Source organism: Heliangelus exortis, chromosome 10, assembly GCF_036169615.1.
Source record: "Heliangelus exortis chromosome 10, bHelExo1.hap1, whole genome shotgun sequence".
Taxonomy (NCBI): Eukaryota; Metazoa; Chordata; class Aves; order Apodiformes; family Trochilidae; genus Heliangelus; species Heliangelus exortis.
Window position 1 is genome coordinate 17962193 of NC_092431.1, and position 21803 is coordinate 17983995.

Here is a 21803-nt window from a genome sequence, read left to right on the forward strand (position 1 = left end):
ACATTTGAATATCACTTTGCATGTGTGTCCACAGGGAAAGGACTCTCTGTCCCCAAAATCTGCCCAGGAAAAACAAATCCTGACTTCCCCTTGCCTTGCACGTGGAGCAGGTGGTGGTTTCTGACCTGGCAGATTGCAAGTGAAGCCACTTTCTGTGAAGTCAGAAGAAGTCATGGTGAAAGTGGAGAAACAGGCTCAGTTCTGCCCTCCTAGCGATGAAACCCACACTGTAAAAAGAAGAATCTGTCACTCTGTAACAGCTGCTCCAGATTACTCAAATTTATCCAATTCCTCTTGCTCAGAGAACTCCAAAGGCTGCGAAAACCGTTCTGGGTGCAAGAGTTAATTTCGAGATAGAAAATAAGTGTATGTATTAGAATGTAATATAAAATCATCTGTGGCTTTTAAAATATTTAACAGCATAAAGTGAATCATTCCTCCCTGATTTTACACAACTGTGTAGAATTCCTCTGGTGTCATATGCTCCCTATTAATCACACAGATAGAACTGTCATCTTTGTGGGCTCTGCTGGAATTGCTAAGGTGCCCTCTGCAGAAGATACTGTGGCTAATGTTCTCATTACCAACTAATTGGCTAAAGAGACTTCTCTCACATTGCATTTAGTCTGATTGATAGTCTTCTATCACCTGATGGGTGGAATGGACAGCCAAACCAATTATCACAGCTAAGAGTGCTCTATACCGGAAGAGTTCAGGCAGAGACAAAAAGACCTTTATAAGATTATGTCTAGTCAGGGCTGGCTGAGATGAGATTATTTTTCTTAAACTTGAAATTAAATGGTTTGGGGTATTGTTTTTGTATTTTTTTTCTTCGTTTCCTTGGGGGTTTTTTTGTTGGTTTTTTTTTTTTTTTTTTTGTAAAAGCACGGTTCACCCTGAAATTTGTGGATGTCAGGCAAGCCCTGTAAGGATTTTGGGTTGTTCTGTTAGTGCTTTGCCATTAAATGACCTTAAGTGGGTGTGGAGGGTTAAAAAACAAATGAAGGTGTCATGAAGTGTTAACAGACAGTGTTCTGGAGAGATTTATACCTGAATGAGCCTTGTGATTCATAAGTGCTGGGGTATGTGCTATTAGATAGTAACCCTTAGATACAGGCATTATTCAAATTCTTCTTGGCTTATTTTCCTTTCATGTAGCTCTAACAGTTTTGAAGGAATGTTTGTGCAGTAATTGAGATGGAAAGGCTGCAGGTTTCTTTGGGGGTTTTTTTGTGTGTGGCTTTTTTGTTGCTGTTGTTTTGTTTCGGTTTGTTTCTGCTTTGTAGTCATTGGTTTAATTCTTGAGATCTTTGAAATGAAAAGGCAATTTCATGGAGAAAAGGGAGAGTGTGTTGTCCAATTCTCCCACAGGCACAGTTTCCAGCATTTTGGGAACTTTGCTATTTTCCCCACATCACTGGCAAAGCTAGAATTCCTTTTCTCCCTTCCCCAGGAAGGGTGGGCTCTGGAACATGGGCTTTGCTGTCCCTGCTGGGGACACAATCCCAGCTGGAGCAGCACAGAACTCATCCTTCTCTCAGTGACAATGTCCCAAACAGATAAAACAAAGGAGGGGTGTGGATTTTGGGCACCTCTGTCGGGGTTTTGATGAAGGAGGCAGAGGGACTGACAAGAATCCATCACTAGGGAAAATGCCAGGGTGATCCGTGCCCCTCTGTGGGGTTGCTCTTGCAGTTTTGGGAGGAGTTGGTGTGCAGGACCCCTCTCCTTGTGCCCATCTCCTGCCCCAGCAATGTTTGAGCAGCCCCTGGGGTGGCACAGTGCAGAGATGTCCTGCCAGACCCTTTGTGCCATTCAGGTGTCTCTTGGAAGCAGAGCTCTGCCTCCCTGGTGCTTCTCTTTCTTTCTTTTTTCTTTTTTTTTTTTCTTTTTTTTTTTTCCCTCTAAGCTCATTTGTAGCAGAATGGTTTTAAATAAGCTCTCTTTGCTTCCTTAAAACTACACTGGAAAACAGAAGAAAGGAAATTTCTCCAATAAGGGCAGGTGACACAGGAGGACGGGTATTCCTTTTCATGTATAAAATGGAAAGCACATACATGCTGCATGCCCTTTTTTTTCCTCTTGACTTCACTGTATATTCTTGCTCCTTCACAGAGGGAACTGCAAAGGATGTCAGGTACAGAGTTTGGGCTGTCCCTCGGTCTTTAATCTGAATGAAAAGGGAAATGGGAGAAAAGGCAGAGGAGAAGAAAGAAGAAGGCTATCGTGAGAAAATCACGTGGTGGTGTGCATGCAATTGTGTTTTCTTCAAGTGTTTTTGATATTGAGAGAGAATAACCCAGAGCTCTTAGAGAGCACACCAAGAGGGCTGAGTGGAGCTAAGGGAAAATGTGTTGGGAGCACTGAAATCTTCTTTAAATCTCCTCATGTGCTTTGGCTCTGCATGGCTGCCCCTCAAATGACATCTCTGGGCTGTTGCAGTGGGGAAGTAAAAGAAAGTCTGGGCACTGCTATTTTGAGAAAGTCAAGTTTGAAGCTGAGCATTTCTCTTTCATCCTTGGCTGTTACTGACTGACAAGGACGACGGAAGCTGGGAGCATCCTTGCCCTGTTTTTTGGGAAGCAGGAGCTTTGTAGAGAGTCTGCATCCTCCCACAGGCTGGGAAACACCAGAGAACATGTAACTCAACGTGACATGGGGCTTGTTTGTATTGCAGGATGTGTCCTTCTGCATTAATATGTAGATTACTGGAGAGGAGACACCAGGAACGTGCATGCTAAGTGTTGATGCTTTGTGCTTTAATGAATACACCAAATAAAGTGGACCAAAGGGGTAAGTGCAGTCAGGAGCCCCAAGAACAAGGAAATACTGCTCTATGGCAGTGACAAACCACTTAGAAATGCAGTAAACCTCATCTCTTAATTCCTTATGCAGTTTGCTCCCTGGCATAGACAGGCTTTGTTTCTTGCTTCCAAGTTCATTTCAGTTCATTCTTGAATATAATGCAGCTCCTCATAGGCTCCTCAATAATAAGTACATCAGAATAAAACATTAATGAAAAAATAGACAGTGTTCTGGTCGGAATTAGACCAAAGCATTTGCTTTCCAACTTAAATGGGAGAAATTTGGTGTTAAACTTTATTGTTCTATTAGCATTTTAATGAAAAGACTTCCTAGGCATTCCCTAAAGGTAAAGAAATGAGCTCTCTCTTCAAAAGCTGTATTTTATTAAGAGATGCAACAATTTCACTTCTGGCTAAGGAAAAGGACAGTCCAAGCCAAGGCTGAAATTACTGTCAGCAAAGAAGTTTATATTTGCTTCTTTCACCTGCTAATAACAAGTGATTTTCCACATGCTTGGTATGCCCAGCTGAACTGGAGCTTTCCTCAGCCTGGACATTGTTCCCAGGAAGCCATCCCAACTTTTTTCTTCATTTTTAATTTTATTCTCAAACTTTGTAAGTTTCTGCCCAGCCTGCCCGGGTTCTAACACGGGTAGCCCTTCATGATAGGTAGGATTTTGCTGCTTGTAAAGGGATTATTCAAGGTTTCATGACACACACATCTTCTGGGAGATCTTAAAGTGCCAGCACCATCTTAAAATGTCAGCACCATGCTCCCTGCAGACAAAAAAACTTGGGCTGAGCAGCTGCCCCAGGTTAGTGCTGCAGCATCCCAGGAAATGTCCCTCCTGCCAGGCACGGAGAGAGCTGCTGCCTGACAGGGTTGAACCAGGAGAGGGAATGCTGAAGCCAGGTTACCTTTTGCTACACACCCTCTGCTTGCCTCAATGTGAATTTAGTAGTCTTCATTTTCTGTCTGCTGGTGGCTTGTAATGGCTGATCATGTGTATTTTCTGTCACAATTAAATCAGAAGTGTAATTAGTGGAACAAATAATGATGTCCTCTTTGAAACATTTGGGCTCTGATTCACACCTGTGAATTATCTTGGGTTTTTTTGCTGTGTCCAACTTGCCCTGGAAAAAGTTTTGACTCTAAAATAAGTTGGTCAGTGGTTTGATTTTTAAAATAGTTGCACAAATAAATAAACATCTATAGAGCCTGCCAGTATGATAGGATGGAGTTCTGTGCTCTCAGGACCTGTGCCATGTACTGAACATTCCTGGAATCATGTGGAAGTGCCTGTCCTTGGGATGCATAGCTCATGTCTTCAGTCATCTCAGGATGAAGAAATAACCTCCTTGATTATTTAGTTGAGTCAGGAGAAAAAAGACCCAGCAGAAGTAGACACGCAGAGGCCTAGAACATACTAGCACTAAAAAAAACTTCAAAATAATTCTATCTTTCAAAATATTTATGTAAGAAATAGATTATTCTGCCTTCACATTTGCAGCCAGCCTTAGCTGTCCTCTCCTTTAGTACAAGTTTGGAACAGATCCCTTTAGCTGCAAGGTCCTTGGGCTTTGGGCTGCAGTTGCTGTTCCACTTTTATCTGGTATGAATCTGCACTGCTGCCAGCAGTGGAGGTCCCCCTTTTGGATCCTTGTCCTGAAGGTCAGTTCAAGGTGAGAGGGATCTGAGCACGATCTTGGCATTAGGACAAAAAGCACAGGCAGATCTTCAGGACTGCTTTTGAAGCAGAGGCCAGCAAGGGATGGAGTTGGAAAGGAAGGCAAGACTTCTGCTGTAGCCAAATATACATCTTTGTTGGGTGGAAGATAAAGCATTTATCAGTCTATTAATGACATGATTTTTCTATAGAAGACAACTCCTGTTCTTGGAGTTGATGTTTGGCTTTCAATACCTGGTTAGTTCACCTTGAATGTCACCCACATTTGGTGGCCACAGTCCATCCCTTCTAGATGAATCCCAGGATCAGGAACTGGTTAATTCTCTGTTTAAGAGTGCTGATGAAAATTAAATATTTTTTTGTTGATTGCTAGGTGCAAGCTCAAAATTCTCCAGCCAGGGATTTGGGCAGGAGGCTCCCAGCAGAATTCTGGCAAGCTGAGCAGGGGCATGCTGTGACTGGGGGACTTCTCTCTCCTGCCTTTAGGTTTTTCTGTGCCTAATCCACTGCAGCAGAAAAAAAAAAGCTCAGGTTGTGGCTGGGGCAGAGCTTGCTGGTGATTTGTGAGGCTGAGCATGTTGTGACAGGGTACCAGGGAGCAAGAGAAGGAGCCATGGAGGGGGCAGCACATCTCTGATCTTGCTAAAAAAGTGTCTGGAGCTCCCTGATTTTTTCCTGTGACTCTTTGGAGTGGGTTGCAGTAAGCTGTGAGAGAGCTGTGAGATTGATCTTGGTTTTCTTGTCTCCTGATAGGGCACCCCCAGCATGAGGTTGGGCAAGCACAGGGCTGGCACAGGGCCACAGGCTGCCAGGTTCCTGGTGGGGAAAGCCTGAAGTTGCCTTTCCATGGAATAGGGACACATTTTCCCCACTTCTTTGTGACCTCAGCCAAGTGAATTACTGTGCTGCTGCAGCTCAGATGCAGATTTTCAGTCTTTCTTTTGGCTGATGAAAATTTAGTCTATGTTTATAATTAGTTTTAATCCAGTTGTTGGTAAAAAGTCATTGTCAGAGTCACACAGAGATTTCTTGTTGCTCCTGGTGTGGAAGCAGTGGAAAAGAAGTGTTTGAGAGCAGGGAGTGACTGTGAGGGCTTCTGCTCAACCTTTTCAAACAGCTTCTGTTGCTGTAACAGTTTAATTTGAAAAAAAAAAAAAGAAGTTTGTCCTAGAATATATTATATTTTGGATGTGGCTCAAGCCTTGAAACTCACAGGCAGAGGAATTGTGTGGTGAGAGAGAATATTTGAACCACAGCTACATGTCTAGCAAGCTAAAACATACAGTAGCAAATCAGGACCTCAAAGGATTTGTGTTCCAGCCTGCTCAGCATGGGCTGCTTGATTTTGGAAAAGGTTCCTCACCTTGCCGTGCCTCCCTTTCCCTCTCCGTGCAGTCTGTGGTTTGTTAAAGCTCCCTGGTGCTTTTGTGGGGATGGAAAAGTGTTTTCTAGAAGTGATGGGATAGAAAAGGAGTCCTGGAAAAGAAAGTTGGTCTTCCCAGAAAGAGAGGGAAAGAATGAGCAGGACACCCAGTCCTGGGGCATGATGGATGCACGAGGGTCACAGTTTAACACTGGCCTGGCAATTAAACCCAAAAACAGATGCTCTGTATTAATCCCCCTCTCCTCTCTGATAAAGAAAGGAGAGAGAATAAGGGAGAGAGACTGATGGGCTGGAAACTAAACTACACAGCCTTAATAAAACAGTAATGATAAATAGGAAAAATTACTAAATATATACAAATATACAGGAAAATTGATCCCACGTTCCTCCCCCCTTTCCCCCAGTAACTCTCACGTCACCACTGAGGCTGCAGGGCAGCCCTGGGAAAGTCCAGGCTGGAATCCTGGAGTCAGCAGCAGTTGGGAGCTGGAGGCAGGAACACAGAGATTCAGGCTGGAATGGATCAGGAGCACAGGCAGAGGAAGGGATGGAATCCTCCCAGGATGCTGAAGCAAACAGGGAGAGGGGAAGAAGGGGAAGCAGGAAGGGGTTTGACCCTCGTGATCCCTCAAATTTATCCTGAGGATGAGGGGTATGGGATGGAATCCTCTGTTTGGTCAAATCAGGCATCTGTCTTGTCTGTTCCTCCCCAAAGGAGGCTGCAGGTGGGGCCTTTTTACTCCTTCTGGAGGGCAAAATGTTCCTCAGAGCTGAGCAGTGTCCTTGGCTCTGCACACCAGGCTCTGGCTGTACCTATAACCATGGAGTTATCAGTCCCAGCAGCAGCCACTGACTGAGAAACTTGCTGTTCATTCCAGCAAGTGCAGCTGCTTACAAGAGACTGAGCTGAAAGCAAAAGCACAAGACAGAAAATCACCTTTATCCTGGCCCAAACCAGGACAAGGAGTGAGAGAATAGGTGGGACACAAGAGTGACATTTGGATGGACCCTCAGCCCTTGGTGTGCACTGATTTGGGGTCAGCCTGCAAACTTTTGTCAGGTTCAGCTTCAGGACTGGTGAGGGGAAGGGGCTGCCCAGCCTCTGTCCCAGCTCTCTCCAAAGGAAGGAAGCAAATCCCTGGGATGCAGGCACCACCTCCAGAGTTTCTCACAGGATGCAAGAGGCAAAGGGTGATGGGACAGAAAATAGAAGAGTGGAGCAGAGAGCATTAAAGGGCTGTAAGAAGAGAGACTCACAAAAAGGAGAAATGGAAGAAAAAGGGGGGAAGTAAAGAAAACCACAGTCTTATCAAGCCTTTTTAATGTCAATTTTCCCTCTGAGCATCTTTTGACTAAACAGAATGGGGGAGGAAAAGCTCTCTCAGAAAAAAAGATAGAGGGGAAATGAATGCTTTCTGCAGTTGATGCTGTTTAAAAGAAATAGTAATTCTGGGTTAAAAATCAAATCTGTTGCAAAAGAGTTATTTAGATTGATTTATCTGTAATTTACAGAAAATAATAAATTGGTGGTTTGCTTATTGCGTTTTGTGAAGAACACATACAACTGTTGGGCTAATGTAAAAATGGCATTTCAGTAATAATTATGGATATCTTGCTTCAGCCTCATTTAGAAACATGTAATTGAAGTGATAGCTGGATGTAGTGCTTATAAATAGTTTAGGTTGGCTAATGTAATAATGAGCAGCTCTCTTATTCTCTCTTTTCTCTAGTTCTTCCCATTCCTGCATGTTTTTTGCTTCTGAAGCATTTTTTTTTTCCCCCCTCATTTACTCTTCCCTACTCTGCTGACCCAGAGCATTCCCAGGGAATGCTCTACTACACTTTGTACAGTTTTATGCCCTGGGAGCAAACACTGGGGTGTTGTGCCAGGCTGGGGAGGACGTGTGTGGACGTGAACAGCCTGGCAGGTGGGTGGGAGGAAGGGGTGACCCAGTGGGAAGGTTGTGGAGAAAGAGGGGTGGAGGAGGTCTTGTCTTATCCATGGCATGGATTAGTGCAGCAAATCCCAGTAGTGAAGGGAGTAGTGACAAATTGTGTAAGAGATGAGGAATATAAAGTCCAGGGAAGGAGGAGGAACTAGGAGTGAGAAACTGGGGGTATGGCAGTGCTGAACTCCCCTGCAAAAAAAACCAAAATCTTGGGACACACAACTTTCCATGTATGAATTCTGCCACTCAGATCTCCTTAGGTATTAGAAAATTCCAAGTTCACTTGATTTTTGCACTAGTAAAGCAGATGGATACAGGCCTGCCAGCTCTGTGTACCAAAAGAGTGATGAAACTTGCTGAAGATGGCATGATATGGGCTGGGAAGATGCTGAAAAAAGTTTTGTAGACAACATGGACAAGAGGGCTGTCTGGGCCTGGAATATCTGAAGACTTTCTTGGTGTTTCCTGGTGGTTTAGGGGTAGGTGATGGCTTCTCTTACATGCCCTAAGATCTATCAGGAAAGCTCTTGGTGTCAGACTTCCTGCTACTTTGAACACCTGGCCAGTAGCCAGGTAGCCCAAACCTGTGGTGTTGATAATGCATAAACATTCCTGAAAAATTTTTGGAGGCTTCTGTCCCCCCAGATGTTTCTTTACTCTCAACTTCTGAGTGCACTGCCACTTGGTGCTCTTCCCTCTTGTATAAACTTTTCCCCCTTAGCATCTTTCATTTTGTTTTCTTATGCAGGTTAAGGTATAAATTATTGTTCTGTGATTTTTTTTTTTTGTTTTAACTGAACAGCTGTAAACAGCATCCTGACATTAAATTGAAGGACAGAATGGAACTGAACAATGCTTCTAATGCTGGAAACTCACATTTGTCTGCACCAATTAGTAGTGAAATGGTTGCACGTGGAGTCTGTGCTCTTTGTAGCAGTGGTTTCCTCCAGTGTGTCTGAAAGGAGAATGAAAAATCTTCTCCAAAAGCAGGGAGCAAGAAGCAACATAAGAGCACAGCACTTTATTTTCCATGTGGAGAGCATTTGTTAATGTGACTTTTGCTGTTCCCTGTCACTGGTGGGGAATATTTTCAACCATTGGCAATGTCTTGGAAGCTTTGTTTTGAACTGCAAAACCTGCAAAAGTGGTAACTCTTGGACCTGCCAACAACATCAAGCATTAGCTTAGAGGTCTGCTAGTGAAGTCTGGAGCACAGAATAACTCTGAGGATGAGGCAGTCTCAGGGCAGTCAGTAGAAGTAGTATTTCATTTATATCAGATCTCATGAGGGGGAAAAGAAGTTCTAAAATATTCTTTTAATTACAAAATTGCTAAGGAAAAAACTTGAGTTCATAGGATTTGTGTTGTTTTCTGTGATGTCTTTTTTTTTTTTTTTTTTAATTATTGGTTTCACCTCCAAGCTTGTGGACAAACCAGGATCAGGCCTCTGGTGCAACCTTTTTCCAGTCTCACTGAAGAAAATGGCAAAGATAATTTCCACTGGCATCAGTGGAAGTGTGATTGAACCTGGATTGCCTTTGAAAGCACTGGTAAAAAAGAGGTGGTTGGAAAAAGAGGTCCCAGTAGATTTCCTTAATGGATATTTAACTGGTTTATGTGGGGCTGGACAAATAAAGCTGGGAGACAGGTCAGGGTTGGAGATCCCAGTAATCAGGTGCAGTAAGTGTGGGAAGTCTGTGACTTTGTTTCACCAATCTGTGAAGAACAACATCCCTTTCTCTTTTTGCTTGGTAGCAAGCTGAAAAGTTTTCCTAATGCATAACTTCCCCAGAGCAAAATTATCAATGAGAGGTTATAGAAGGGTAAAATAGATCATTTAAAATGAAAATTCCATTATGTCTGTCCGTAAGACTATTGTAATGTGCATGAAAAGGATGGCTCCATGTTGTGTGTGGTGTGGGGTTTTTTTGTTTGGTGGTTGTTATAGGTTTTTTGTGGGGTTTTGTCACTTGCTTACTTGTTTGTTTATTGGGTTTGGGTTTTTTTTTTTTAACACCAAGAAGGAGAATAGTTGTCCATCACAGCCCTCTTGTCTGAGTGAAGTCCAAGCCCCTCTGTAACATACTGACAGACCTTTTATTGTAGTGTTATAGTTCCTTTCATTCTTTGAGCAGAGCTGGTTATTCAGTTTCAGTGTCCACTAAAGCAATCTCCAAAAGCAGTTAAAATAAAGCTCATTACAGTCTGGATGCAATGCAGTATGTTTGGAATCCTGAGAATGCACTGCAATAAACTTTCACTGGCTTTCCCTCTCCACAGCCAGCAGATAACAAAATTTACATTTCCACTGTGTACAAGAAGCTGAAAAGATAAATCCCTACAGACTAGAGTGTGAGGACCATTGTGTCTTTGTCTCCTGAGAAGTAGTTATTATTTATTTCTCAGAGAAATCCAGAAGTCACCTTCCAAGGTGAAATCTTCTGTATTTCTTGAAGATGGAAATAAGCATTCTGTGACTGACAAACAGCCTGTTTTTCTACAAACACAGATTCTCTCTGCCTCCCTAGCTTTATTTTTACTGCTTTACTTCTTCTAAGCAGCATGGAAGTACCTCTGGCCTCTTTTCCCTGATTCTGGGCTGCCTTGTCCTTCCCAGAGGCTGGGCCAGTGTTTGTACAAAGCCACTTCTGCATGCAGATCCTGCTTAGTGAAATATGGGCCCTGGCTGAGCTAGCACAGTCCTTGTTAATACTTAACACTGAATAAACAAGGCAGGTCATACCCATTGGTATTACTTATGTCCAAAAGCAGTGCAGCATCCTTAGCTGACAAAGGTCAGGTGAAAAACAGGTCTGCTTTCTATGAAGGAGTTTTGAATTTTTATTTTTTTTTTTTTTTCTGTAAAAGACACAGAAATACAAACTCCCAAAATTCTGAGGGTTGGCTTTGTTTAAGTAAAGCATATTTGGCTAATAGGCTGTATATACTAAATTCCTGGTGAAATTACTGAGAAGCCCTGGTGCCACAGGTCATTCTGGAGGCCAGCAAGCAGAGGTGCTTGGAAGGGGCAGAAGAGGTAAGGGGATGGCCTGGTTTGATTGCAAAATCTTGTCTGGTTTATTTTGCAGTGCATTTGCCTCTTTATGGGCTGTCTGTTTTCCCAGTGCATGATAGTCTTTTCCTTTGTTTTGTTACCTCCTGGATAAGTTTGCTGCACTTTGACATCCCCTGCTTCCTAGAAATGTCAGGTTTTGTTGTCAGACTTGCAAATTTTGTGACAGCTGTTTGAAAGAGAACTTTGCAGAATAAATTAACAGCTACAGGATCTTAAACTTCTCTGTAGTGAAGCACCTTGGATTGGTGGGTTTTTTATTCCCTTGTTCAGCATATTAAAAAACTTACCTCTCTGCTGCTTTACAGATCTTGGCTTTCCAACAGAAATCCAGTCTTGCTCAATAAAATCCACTAAAAATTCAAACTAGCTGTTTCCCCTTCCATACCTGACTATCCCAAAAGAAACCAAGCTTGTATTAGGGTGGCTCTCAGACCAGGTGGAGTTTATAAATTAAAGTAGTAACCTGAGGTCTGCTTCAGGACCATACTTGAGCCTCTGCTTTTGTCTCTTGTCTGAGCTGCAACACCTCACAGCATCTGCAGTGTGGGACACATCTCCCTGAGTGTGTTTGATTAATCTCAAAATAGGCTGGAGATGGTTTGCACTGATGATGTTACAGCCAAATGAAAGCTGTGCAGCCACCAGCCACAGGTATAAAAGTACCCTTGGTGCTTCTGTGCTGAAATAAGCCTCCAAAACCCCTTGCATCCTCACTACATTTTCAAGGTGTAGACTTTATTAACAAATGAAATAAGAAGCAGGCTCCACTTGCCCAGCACATGACTGTTCCTCCCAATTTCCTCTCCCTAGTGCAGAGTGGGCATTAACCACTCAATTTCACCAGGACTTAAGCTATGCCCAGTGCAGAAGTGTTGCTGGATGCTCTCAGCTGCTATATATCTAAAGTGAAAAAAACTTCATGGAATTGTTTAGGACCTACTTTTGCAGGGAATGTAGCTTCTTCCAACTTCTGGGCCTAGCAAAGGAGGAAGAGAGTGCCTGGATATATGTGTGTGCAGCCTCAGAATCCTGTGAGATAAAGGATTTGCCATAAAGGATTTGTTTGAGCTCTGCATAAATACAGTTAAATCAACAGCGTAATCAGGAGGTGATCTGGGCTGGCTTGCAGGTTTTCAGAGAGCTGCTTTCTGTTCTTCCTGGCATAGTTTAAAAAGTGTTGTCTAGCTTGCTGTTATGAGAATAATCTTCCAAATGTGAATGGAATCTAAATTGGTGCAAAGCAAGTTGTCAGGGGCAGCACCCATTCTGCAGCAGGAGCTGAGGGAGAGAAGTGAGCAGCCTTTGTTCTTTGCAGTGGGGGTGTTAATGCTGAAGTTTATGATAATGTACTTGCCAGCATTGTTAATGATTCCACTGGAAGGAAGGAGTTGGAGAGTCTGCACAATTTGCTCTCAGTAAGGGTCTTGTTTCAGCATTCCAGCTTGGAATCTCAAAGAGGTTGTGTCTGGGAGAGCTCTGCTTTCCTGGGGGTTCTATGGGGGTAAGGGAGGGGCTTTTTTTAGTCCCTGATTTGTGTCTTTCTCATCCCTCTTTGATACAAATAGGATTTTTCTGGAAACCTGGATGAGCAAGCTCTTAATGCTTAGGGTGTTTAAGAAATTATTATATTTTTTTTCCAGCGGATCCTCACAATTGTGGAGCTCATTAACCTGAATGGCTCAATTAAACAAATGCTAACCTGCTGCAAATGCTGCTGCTGCTGTTGCCACTTTAAAAACGTTGTGTTTCATGAAAAAAAAAAACCCAAAACAAAGATATATATGCTTGCAGTAGTAACTGAGATAATTCTGATTAGTCCCTGCCATAATTTGAACTCTCATTAGCTGGAACAATGATGTGTTCTTCAGTAAGAAACTTTGGTAGGACTGAGGGGGTTACTGAAATGAACAGAATGAAATTCACCTGCTGCTTTCTTTTTGTCATGGTGTTAGCGAACATCTTAATTTTATCTGAATATTTGAAAGCAGGTTTTGAGACAGCTGGTTTAAAACTTGTTGGTTTTGCTCAGTTTATCTCTGTGTTCCCATTCAGCTCCTTGCTTGCATCACGTTGGCTCTGCTCAAGGCAGTGCAGTTGGGTCTTGGTTCAGAGGAATGGGCAGTGATCAAGAAAAGCCCTGAGCTTGATCACAGTGCATGACTCTGCATGACATTCATGTGGGGTCTGATTAAAAATGGGGCTTGCTTTCATCCAGTTTCCCAACATGATTTTAATTATGGAGGTCTTGGCAATTATCGTTGTTGGGTAACTGCCGGAAGCATTAATTTCTTGAGTTTATCCAGTGAAGCTGTAAAATGAGTATATTCAGGCAAAGTAGCTTGTGTTTCAGGTTTCAGACACACTGTATAGCTCAGTCATTTGACATGTGAGTTCTCTGTACCTGACCAAGAAGGCAGAATGCATGTGGTCTCTTTGGGTTAGTTTTTCTTCTCTCTCTTAGCAGAATAAATAAAACTACCCCATTTTTGTACCTCTAGACAGTTCTGTATCACCAGCCTCTTTCCCCAAGTGTTCCAGGGTCTCTCTGTGTAAGCTTTTGTCTTAGAAAGTAAAATAAAAATGGAAAATTTGTATTTCTTTGACTATGAAAATAAGAATCCAAATGTCAGTGGGTGTGCTGACTGATTTTTCCCAAATATCCAGCAAGTACCTTCACAAGTAGTACAAGTCATGTTGTACACAGCACCATGCTGTATAAAATGAAGTTTTTGAGGGCAGAGAAAGATGGCTTTTGTTGGAGCTGTTATGTATTTATGTTCATCCACCTCTAGACCTGGGAGGGTGGATGAGTCTCTGCTTTTGCTTATCTCTAGTTGGTAGAATCTTCAACTTTTCTGCAGCCTGATTCTGCTCCCGTTGTTTGCTGTGGGGAAAGACAAAACGTGCAGCATTTGGAGTGGCCAACAAGCTTACTCTCATTTTTTCAAATATGCAGAGCTGGGCCTTAATCCAGTAGTATACAGGCATTTAGCTTGAGAAGTAATCAGAACCGTGACAATTCACCTCGAGTCCTGTGTCCAGTTCTGGGCCCCTCAGTTCAGGAAGGAGATTGAGGTGCTGGAGCAGGTCCAGAGAAGAGCAAGGAGGCTGTGAAGGGATCCAGCACAAGTCCTGTGAGGAAGGGCTGAGGGAGCTGGGGGTGTTGAGGCTGGAGAAGAGGAGGCTCAGGGGAGACCTCATCACTCTCTCCAACTCCCTGAAAGGAGGTTGGAGCCAGGGGGGGGTTGGGCTCTTTTCCCAGGCAACTCTCAGCAAGACAAGAGGGCACAAGAGGTCTCAAGTTGTGCCAGGGGAGGTTTAGGTTGGACATGAGAAAGAATTTCTTTATGGAGAGGGTGATCAGCCATTGGAATGGGCTGCCCAGGGAAGGGGTGGATTCTCCATCCCTGGAGATATTTCCAAAGAGCCTGGATGTGGCACTCAGTGCCATGGGCTGGGAACTGCAGCGGGAGTGGATCAAGGGTTGGACTTGATGATCTCTGAGGTCCCTTCCAACCCAGCCAATTCTAGGATTCTATGAATTTTCTTCTGGGAAGCTGTACTGACACAGAAACATACACTAAAAAAAATCAACTGAGGAAATGATGCTCTATGAATGTGACAGAGCTTTTAGCCAGGTGCAAGTCCAGGAGGGGAAAGCCTTTGCTTCCTACTCCCCTTTGTTCTGGGGAGGATGGAGGGTGATATTGGTGATATCTTAGTGGACCTGGTTCTGTCTCTTGCCCACTGTATAAGCCAGCAAGCCACATCAAGCAGTCCAGGGACTTGGAGAGAAACTTTCTGCTCCTTGCCTGGGCCACCTGCTTGCAGTGACAAAGCCACTGTGTGTGTGTGTGCCATGCTGCTTGGGACATCAGCTCAGAGCAAGAGTCCAAAGGCTGCAGCACTTGTCTTGGTACCAGCTGAGTATGTAGGCAAACCCCATGGGCTGCAAGGGTTTGTCTGTATTAAACCTATTCCAGGATATGCCATGGCAACAATGAGGTGCAGGCAGCCCCACAAAAGGGTTATGTGGTGCCATCCACAAATTAAATGATACACAATGTATATCATTATTTAAATTTACCTCCATCCTACACCAACCAGGCCCTGGTATTATCACACTGTGGTATTAGTGGAAACTCTTTGCATGAGCACTGCTTTATCTGAAACAAAGGGCAAAAAAGACTTCTGTGGTGTGTCAAAGCATGGCACTTCGTGTCAGCCTTCCTTGACTACTTCTTTTCCTGGGCTTCTCTTGCTTGGGTTCTTTATTGCTGGGATAAAGGGTGGCAGCAGAGGGATGGCCTCCTCTGTGCTCAGCACTGACTCAGGCTCTTGTGCAAGGCCTTGCAGCCACAGTGCCAAATAGCAATGGAGTGAAACCTTTTTTTCTGCCTTGGCTTGGTCCTGTGTTTTGTTTTCCATTCTTAAGTCATGTGTTTTGTGGGGCAGGATGGAGTGTAACAATTACAATGAAATTATTACCGTGAGTGTCTTACCTTCCCTTCACCTCTGCTCACAGTTGATACAGGATACAGGTCTTATTGTGTTTGTAACCTGAAAGAAACAAGATGGACATTTCTTGCTATGTCCTTGAGTGTGCTGCTTTGCATCCAGAGGTCATGGTGACCTTTGGGATGCTCAGATGTCCACAGGGAATGGATGGACTGAGCTGGCAGTGCTTGGAGGTGGCACAGCACAGGGTGCAGCTCCTGCTGGGAAAGGCTGAGACCTGAGAAGCTTCCCAGGGCAGGTAATCCCCTCTCCTCCTGGGGCAGCCCAGGGCTCCATGAGGATTGGTGTTAGTGGGAAATCTTGAAGAAGTTTTTCCAGGGTGTTTTGCACAGATCCCTACCCCAGACCAATCCCTTTTGTCATCTCTTGCTTCTGAAGCCATCCCATCCAACTCCAGAGGTCTGTCCCGTTCCTTGAAGGGACAGGACACAGTTTGGGTCTTGCTGGGGGGGTTTCAGTGAAAAGACCCAGGGTGCTGGCCACCCAGAGGGTCCCAGGCCAAGTCAGTCAAACATCATTCGTTTCCAAACGTTTTCCACTGCATCTCTGCACGTTCACACCCCACCTTTCCTTGCACTTTGTCTCACCTCATCCTGGTGGGGTTATTTATCCGACCAGTTTAAAAATTACTAGAGAAGATACAGTGCTTTGTATTTTCTGAAAAAAAGATGGAGGGAGGTGTTTATAGCAGAGGTCTGAACATTGCACCCAGCAAAGCAAAATAAAGGCAGACAAATGACCCCCTCTCCTCCCAAACTTCAGATTATAAATTGAGCTAAGGAAAATGAGTTAATTCCCTGTCTGGGGGACTGCTCCCATTTGTTGTAAGACTGTGCACAGGAACATTGTAGCTAAGAGCCTGCCAGGCTTTATTTGCTGGTTGGTTGGATATTTATGTCAGGTTGCCAGGCAAATTCATATCCTGATATGCTGCAAGCAAGGTCTTGGGGGTGGGGGAGATGGGCAAACATCTTAGAAAGCTCTAAAAGTGCAGGAAGAGGTTTGGAGGAAAAGAATTATGAGCTGGGGGGTGCAAGTTGTAAAACTTATCTCTATTTTTGTACTGTGTTAGTGAAGCAGAGGTGGACACAGGGCTGAACTGCTCAGCAGCATGGCCAGGTCAGCATCTCTGCAGTTCTGGACCCTTGTGCTGTGAGCAGGCTCCATGTGATGGGAAACCTCAAGCTACCCAGTCCCTAGGATGAGATTTGAGTTTGTGTCACATCTGAGCTTGGACATTTGCATGTTTATGGAGTCCTTACATATGTGAAACTGATGATAATTTAAGTTCAAGTCTCTCCTGCCAGTGCAAACCACAGAGAGTAATTAAATAGACAATAAATCTCTCTGCATTCTATGCAACAGTTCCCTTTCTCACCCTCAGCTGCCTTGTTTCTACAGCCTGTGTGTCACTTGTCAGGTTCAGACCTGCAGTTTATGATACAGGAGAATTTTCCAATCATGATTTGAGTGCCTGGGAAAAGCTGGAGACTCCCTCTGTGTTTGTAAGTGCAAGCTGTGATTTACTGGAAGACTGTGTGTGAGCCAAAGCAGTTAATGTTCTGAAAAAAAAAAAAGTTAAATCAGGGAACAGAAATAAAGGCCAATATCAATCTTTTATATATTTAGTTACCAAACAGCATCTCCTTTGTCAGCAGTACATGTAACAACCACAAAACAGAGCTGTCCCTCCCTTTTAGTTACTCTGCATGCCAGGGCATTCTGTTCTTGTAGACACTCTCAGAAAGAGCTGAAATGATCATAAATGTGTTTCAGCAAACAGCAGCTTTTTCTGTAGCAAATGTAATTGCTGGATAAACTTGGGGGTTGCAGGCTGCTGGGCTTTAGTGCTTCAGTGGACAAGCTGTGCACATTTTTGGAGATACCCAGCATATGGGAGACTGTCAGCAAACCACTGGCAAAGACATTTGTGACTCAGAGGAATGGAGACTTTTGAAAGGGAAATCATCTTAGCTAATCACAGCCTCAGTACAGCAGAATTGTGTTTTTCAATTATTGCTCTTTAGTCCTTTCTTGGACTTGTTTGGAAGTGGGTTTGTTTTAATTTTCTTTTGGTGAAGAAATTAGAAATTTGACTCTTTGATCCATCGATACTGATGGACTTTCAATCCATCAATTGCATGATTACAATAGGAGCTTATTTGAAAAGCAGGTTATGAAAGGTTCATGTTTCTCTAAGGAATTTAGAAACAATCTTTTAGATTTTGTTTAGAGTTGCAAAATGCAAGAAGGTTGGATCTCTACAACTATTGAGCAGACCCTCGCAGGCAGGGGTATAGAGCTAGCTTGCTGTCAGGAGAAAAAAAAGCAATTATTTCTTTTGTGAGATTATTAGAAGAGCAGGAATTTTTACTGAAACAAATGCTGGAAATAGCCAGCCCAGGAGAGAGGTGGCTCCCAGTTTGCTCATGGCAGCTCATCATGAAATGGCAGATAACATGTTAGTGTGATGTACAACCTGCAGGGCTCAACCTGTACTTGAGATTTGACAACACTACTCTTAAAAATATTTACTGCTGCAATTTAAGTAGAGAGCACCAAGAAAAGCAATGCTTTATTTCTGTCAGTTGGCCTTCACTATAACATAAAACCAAGTAATTTAAGCATTGAAGGTTCCAGTAATTATCATGCACATTAATATTAAACTTAGCACACACCCAGGCAATGCCTGTGTGTTCATCCTTTGCTTTGAAGAGGGGGCTGGGGATGTGTAGCCCCTGCCCTGCCATTCCTGCAACTCCCAGGAGTAACCTCAGTGCACCTCTTGGTTATCTGGGGAGTTTATCACTCTTCTTCATTAAGAAACCAGGTAGGCTAAACCAGCATTGTTCTGTACCTGGGCAAGATGCTTTCTGATATCTTCATTCTGAGATATATGCAAATAGCCAGATGTATTCCTGAGAAGGAGTAGTTTTGTCCTGGGGCAGTAGCTGGATGGCAGCTATCTACATACATTTTTTCATGTGAAAGGTGAGGTGTGTGTGCATAAAAGGATGAACACCAGCTCTTGCTCAGCCTCTGGTCCTTGGAGCATCCATTGAGGCCTCAAGGTCCTGCTGCAGTTTGTACCCAAGTGGTGCTCAGCTCAGCATTCCATCAGTGCAGTAACAGGTCTGACTGTTAAAAGGCAAAACTTGTCTTTCAAGGCCTTTTTGTCTTTATTTTTTCCCTTGAAAATAGCATCTCCTTCATTTTAAGTAGCTCATAAAATAAAATGGATTCTTTTCTTGTGATGTGCAAGTGGGCATGGGCAAAATTGTATATATTAGTTAATTTTAATGACTCTTAATATTTTCTGACATTCTTTATTTCCTTTTCCTCATGCTCCCTCATTACTAAGGGCTAATCAAAATATTCTCCTTAACTGACAGAGTTTTTCTGACAGTTTTTTCTTTTGCAAGTCGTTTTGTAGGTGCTTGGCATAAGGTTGCATTAGTTAATCCCAAATAAATTCACTTCACTTAGGTCCATTTGAGCCTTAGAACAGAACAAAAAGCAAGAAATCAGTATGGGCCAAGATCAGGAACTGGGGAAATCAGAAGGTTCACCATTCCCCAGATCTATGTGGGAAAGCATGATCAGAGCCCAAGCAAAAGCAGAAGGGGAGGGTGTTATTTTATGGTCCATCCAAGTGCCAGGAAACCAGGGAGTCCTCGTGGGGAGGAGATGAAGTTGGGGACAGGGAGGACACTTGGAGCATCACTGGGGCATGAACAAGGTGGTTTTGTGAGCAGAGAGCTGCCAGCAACACTGTGCTCTCAGGGCTGAAAGGCTGGTAACAAAGCTTCTGGACTATAAACTTCAGTTTGAAACAACTCTGTGTGTGGCAAAACTCCAGAGTATTTTATAGAATGCAGAGGTTGGGGTTGTTTCCTAAAACTGTCTGGGATTTTAATTTTTAATTTTTTTTTTCCTATTATTTTTTGATATTTTTTAGGAAGACGCATGAGAAATTAAGAGCTGACTACTTAAATTTTAGTATATAAAAAAACTGTGTCTTTCCCTGTGGTTTCCCAGTGGTAGTCCAGTGACATACCAGGTCTCATTTCTGAGTTATTACCTCAGTTTGACATGCTGAGATCAGGGCTCTTTTTACCCTCCCACTTCCCAGATCAGCACAGGATTTATTAAAACTGTATCTACCTCCTTGGCTTCTTTGAGTCCATTCTTCTCAACAAAGTTGGCATTAATCTGTTGGCATTATGAATAATCTAATCAAGCTTGCTACCCAGTGACTGGGGTTGCTTCAGTCTGGTCTCCAGATTTTGTGGTCTGTCCTCTCACAAGTGGGAGCCTGGAATCACCATAAAGAACAAAACTCTCACTGGGGAGCATGCTGGGGAAAAAAGCCACCACATGACAATGACTTGGAATTTTTCAGCAATTTTTCAGCAATTTTTCAGTTTCTCCTCAACTTCAGAAAAAAAAGGCCAAGCTGAAGTAATCTTTATTTTGGGCGGGAAGGCAAAATCTTTTCTTGATGCTCTCTTCTTAGCTCAGTAAGATATTTTGTCATGCTGCTTCCCTTTGTTTCTACATCCATAAGCAAATAAATGCCCTGAATGAAACACTACATCATCCCCAGAAAGTGATGGTCTTGGAGATTTGGTATTCATTTAATTAAAACTGGAACTGGAGCACATTCCATGGTGGTTTAGGTGAAGAACAGATCCATCATGTGTGGAGGAGGAAATTATCCCAAAACAAATAACCCTTTAGCCATGTGTATGGGGCTCAATTGGGGTCCCCTCTCCTGGTCCTGTCTAGCAGGGACTTTTCAAGGGTCAGAGGTGGAAGGACCTTTCCACCACAGTACTGAAGGGACCATCAGGCAGCTCTGTGAAGTTACTTAAAATTTATAGCAGATAGAACTTTACTGCATTTTTTTTTTTTTTTTAATGAAAAGACATGTGGCTTGTGCCATTTTAAAGCTCAAGTGTCAAGAGGTGGAGGTTCATATTCAGAGATCAGGACCAGCAGAGACTCGTGAGGGCAAAGCCACTTTTTGGACAGATGGATCTGGGGAGTTGTGTAAAAGGCCCTGGTTAAGCCTGGAGTTCAAATTGCTCTTTGCAGACATTTTAAGCAATGGGTGAAGGTGAGGTGTGAATTCAGGGGGATTTACTGTGTTTTGAATTTGTCTCAATTCCAAGACTCTTGTTATGCCTATTCCCTCTTCCTTTCTAGTGTCAGAGAAGTTGAGGAAATACCTTGTAACTTTATCATTTAACCTATGATAGAGTAAAACTCAAAGTTTGGAGTCACTTGCCATCAGTAAATGCCACACCACTCCTATAGGTATCTGGCTCAAGGTGGGAAAAGTTTTTGCAGGATGGAGAAGTGATTTTAAGATGAACTGTTAGGAGTTAATTCCTCAAGTAAATCTCTGATAATGGAAACAGATGGGAAAACGAGCCAGCCCTGCGTGGCTGGTTTTGTCACCTCTGTAGCTTTAAGAGAGAGATCTGGGCATTATTCTTTATGGTTTGACCAGTTTGGGGCTTTTCAGACAACAGGTGAGCTGGCTAATGTTTGGAAGCAAATGCTGAGGGAAGAGGGTGGGAGGGAATGATCCTTTGGGCATCACAGAGCAATCAGCAGGCAACTGGGATGCTGCCTGGTGCTTCCACTTGAAGTTCAAGGTTTGATTAATGGTTCCCTTTTGCCATCCAGAGAAAGTGATGCAATAGATCTGGCTGATTTGCCTTGGCTGTTGTTGATAATTGAATTTACTTAGAGCAGGAGTGCTTCTCTGCTACCAAGTTAAGGAATAGCTTCTGGTTTAATCCCATTATCCCAGTGGTTGTGTCTCAGGCTTCATTGTTCCCTGGTGTCAGCACTGGTGTTCTTTGTCTGCACTTGCTTGTCTTGGAGGCCTCCTATTTTCACTCCCTTTCTGATTTTGTGCTCTCTCTCTTTCTTCTGTCTGTCTCCCTCCAAATCTGTGTTAGGTGATGCAGATGTGCAGAAGGGGCTGTTTCTAATGAGCTTCTAGGCAGGGAGAAGGCAAGATAGATCACTTGTAAAATTGAAAGAGAAGGGTGGGGGTGGCAGTTTATGCTGAGGGGCACTGTATTTTTTAATGGATTCTTATTTAATTAAGAACACTTCTGGAGGGATGAGGGATGATGATGTCTTTAGTAGCACATTAGAGAACAGCAGAATAGTTGTTTAGATATTTTTTTCCCAAAGCATTCTGGGATTTCTGTCTTTGAGAACTGCCATTGTGCTTTTATTTTACATTCTAGGGTTGATAAAGAAAAGAACAGAACCACAAGCCCATTGTAAAGTACCTGTCTTGTCTGAAATGCATTGAAATGAGCTCTTTTTGATGCACATGTGAAGCCTGATGCCTGTCTGAAT

The 21803-nt window shown here is 43.2% G+C and overlaps 1 protein-coding gene across 2 annotated transcripts in view; it reads left to right on the forward strand.

Moving 5' to 3' along the window:
- Positions 1-21803, forward strand: part of MAML3 (mastermind like transcriptional coactivator 3) — a 248419-nt gene that overhangs the window by 76803 nt on the left and 149813 nt on the right. The window lies entirely within an intron of this gene.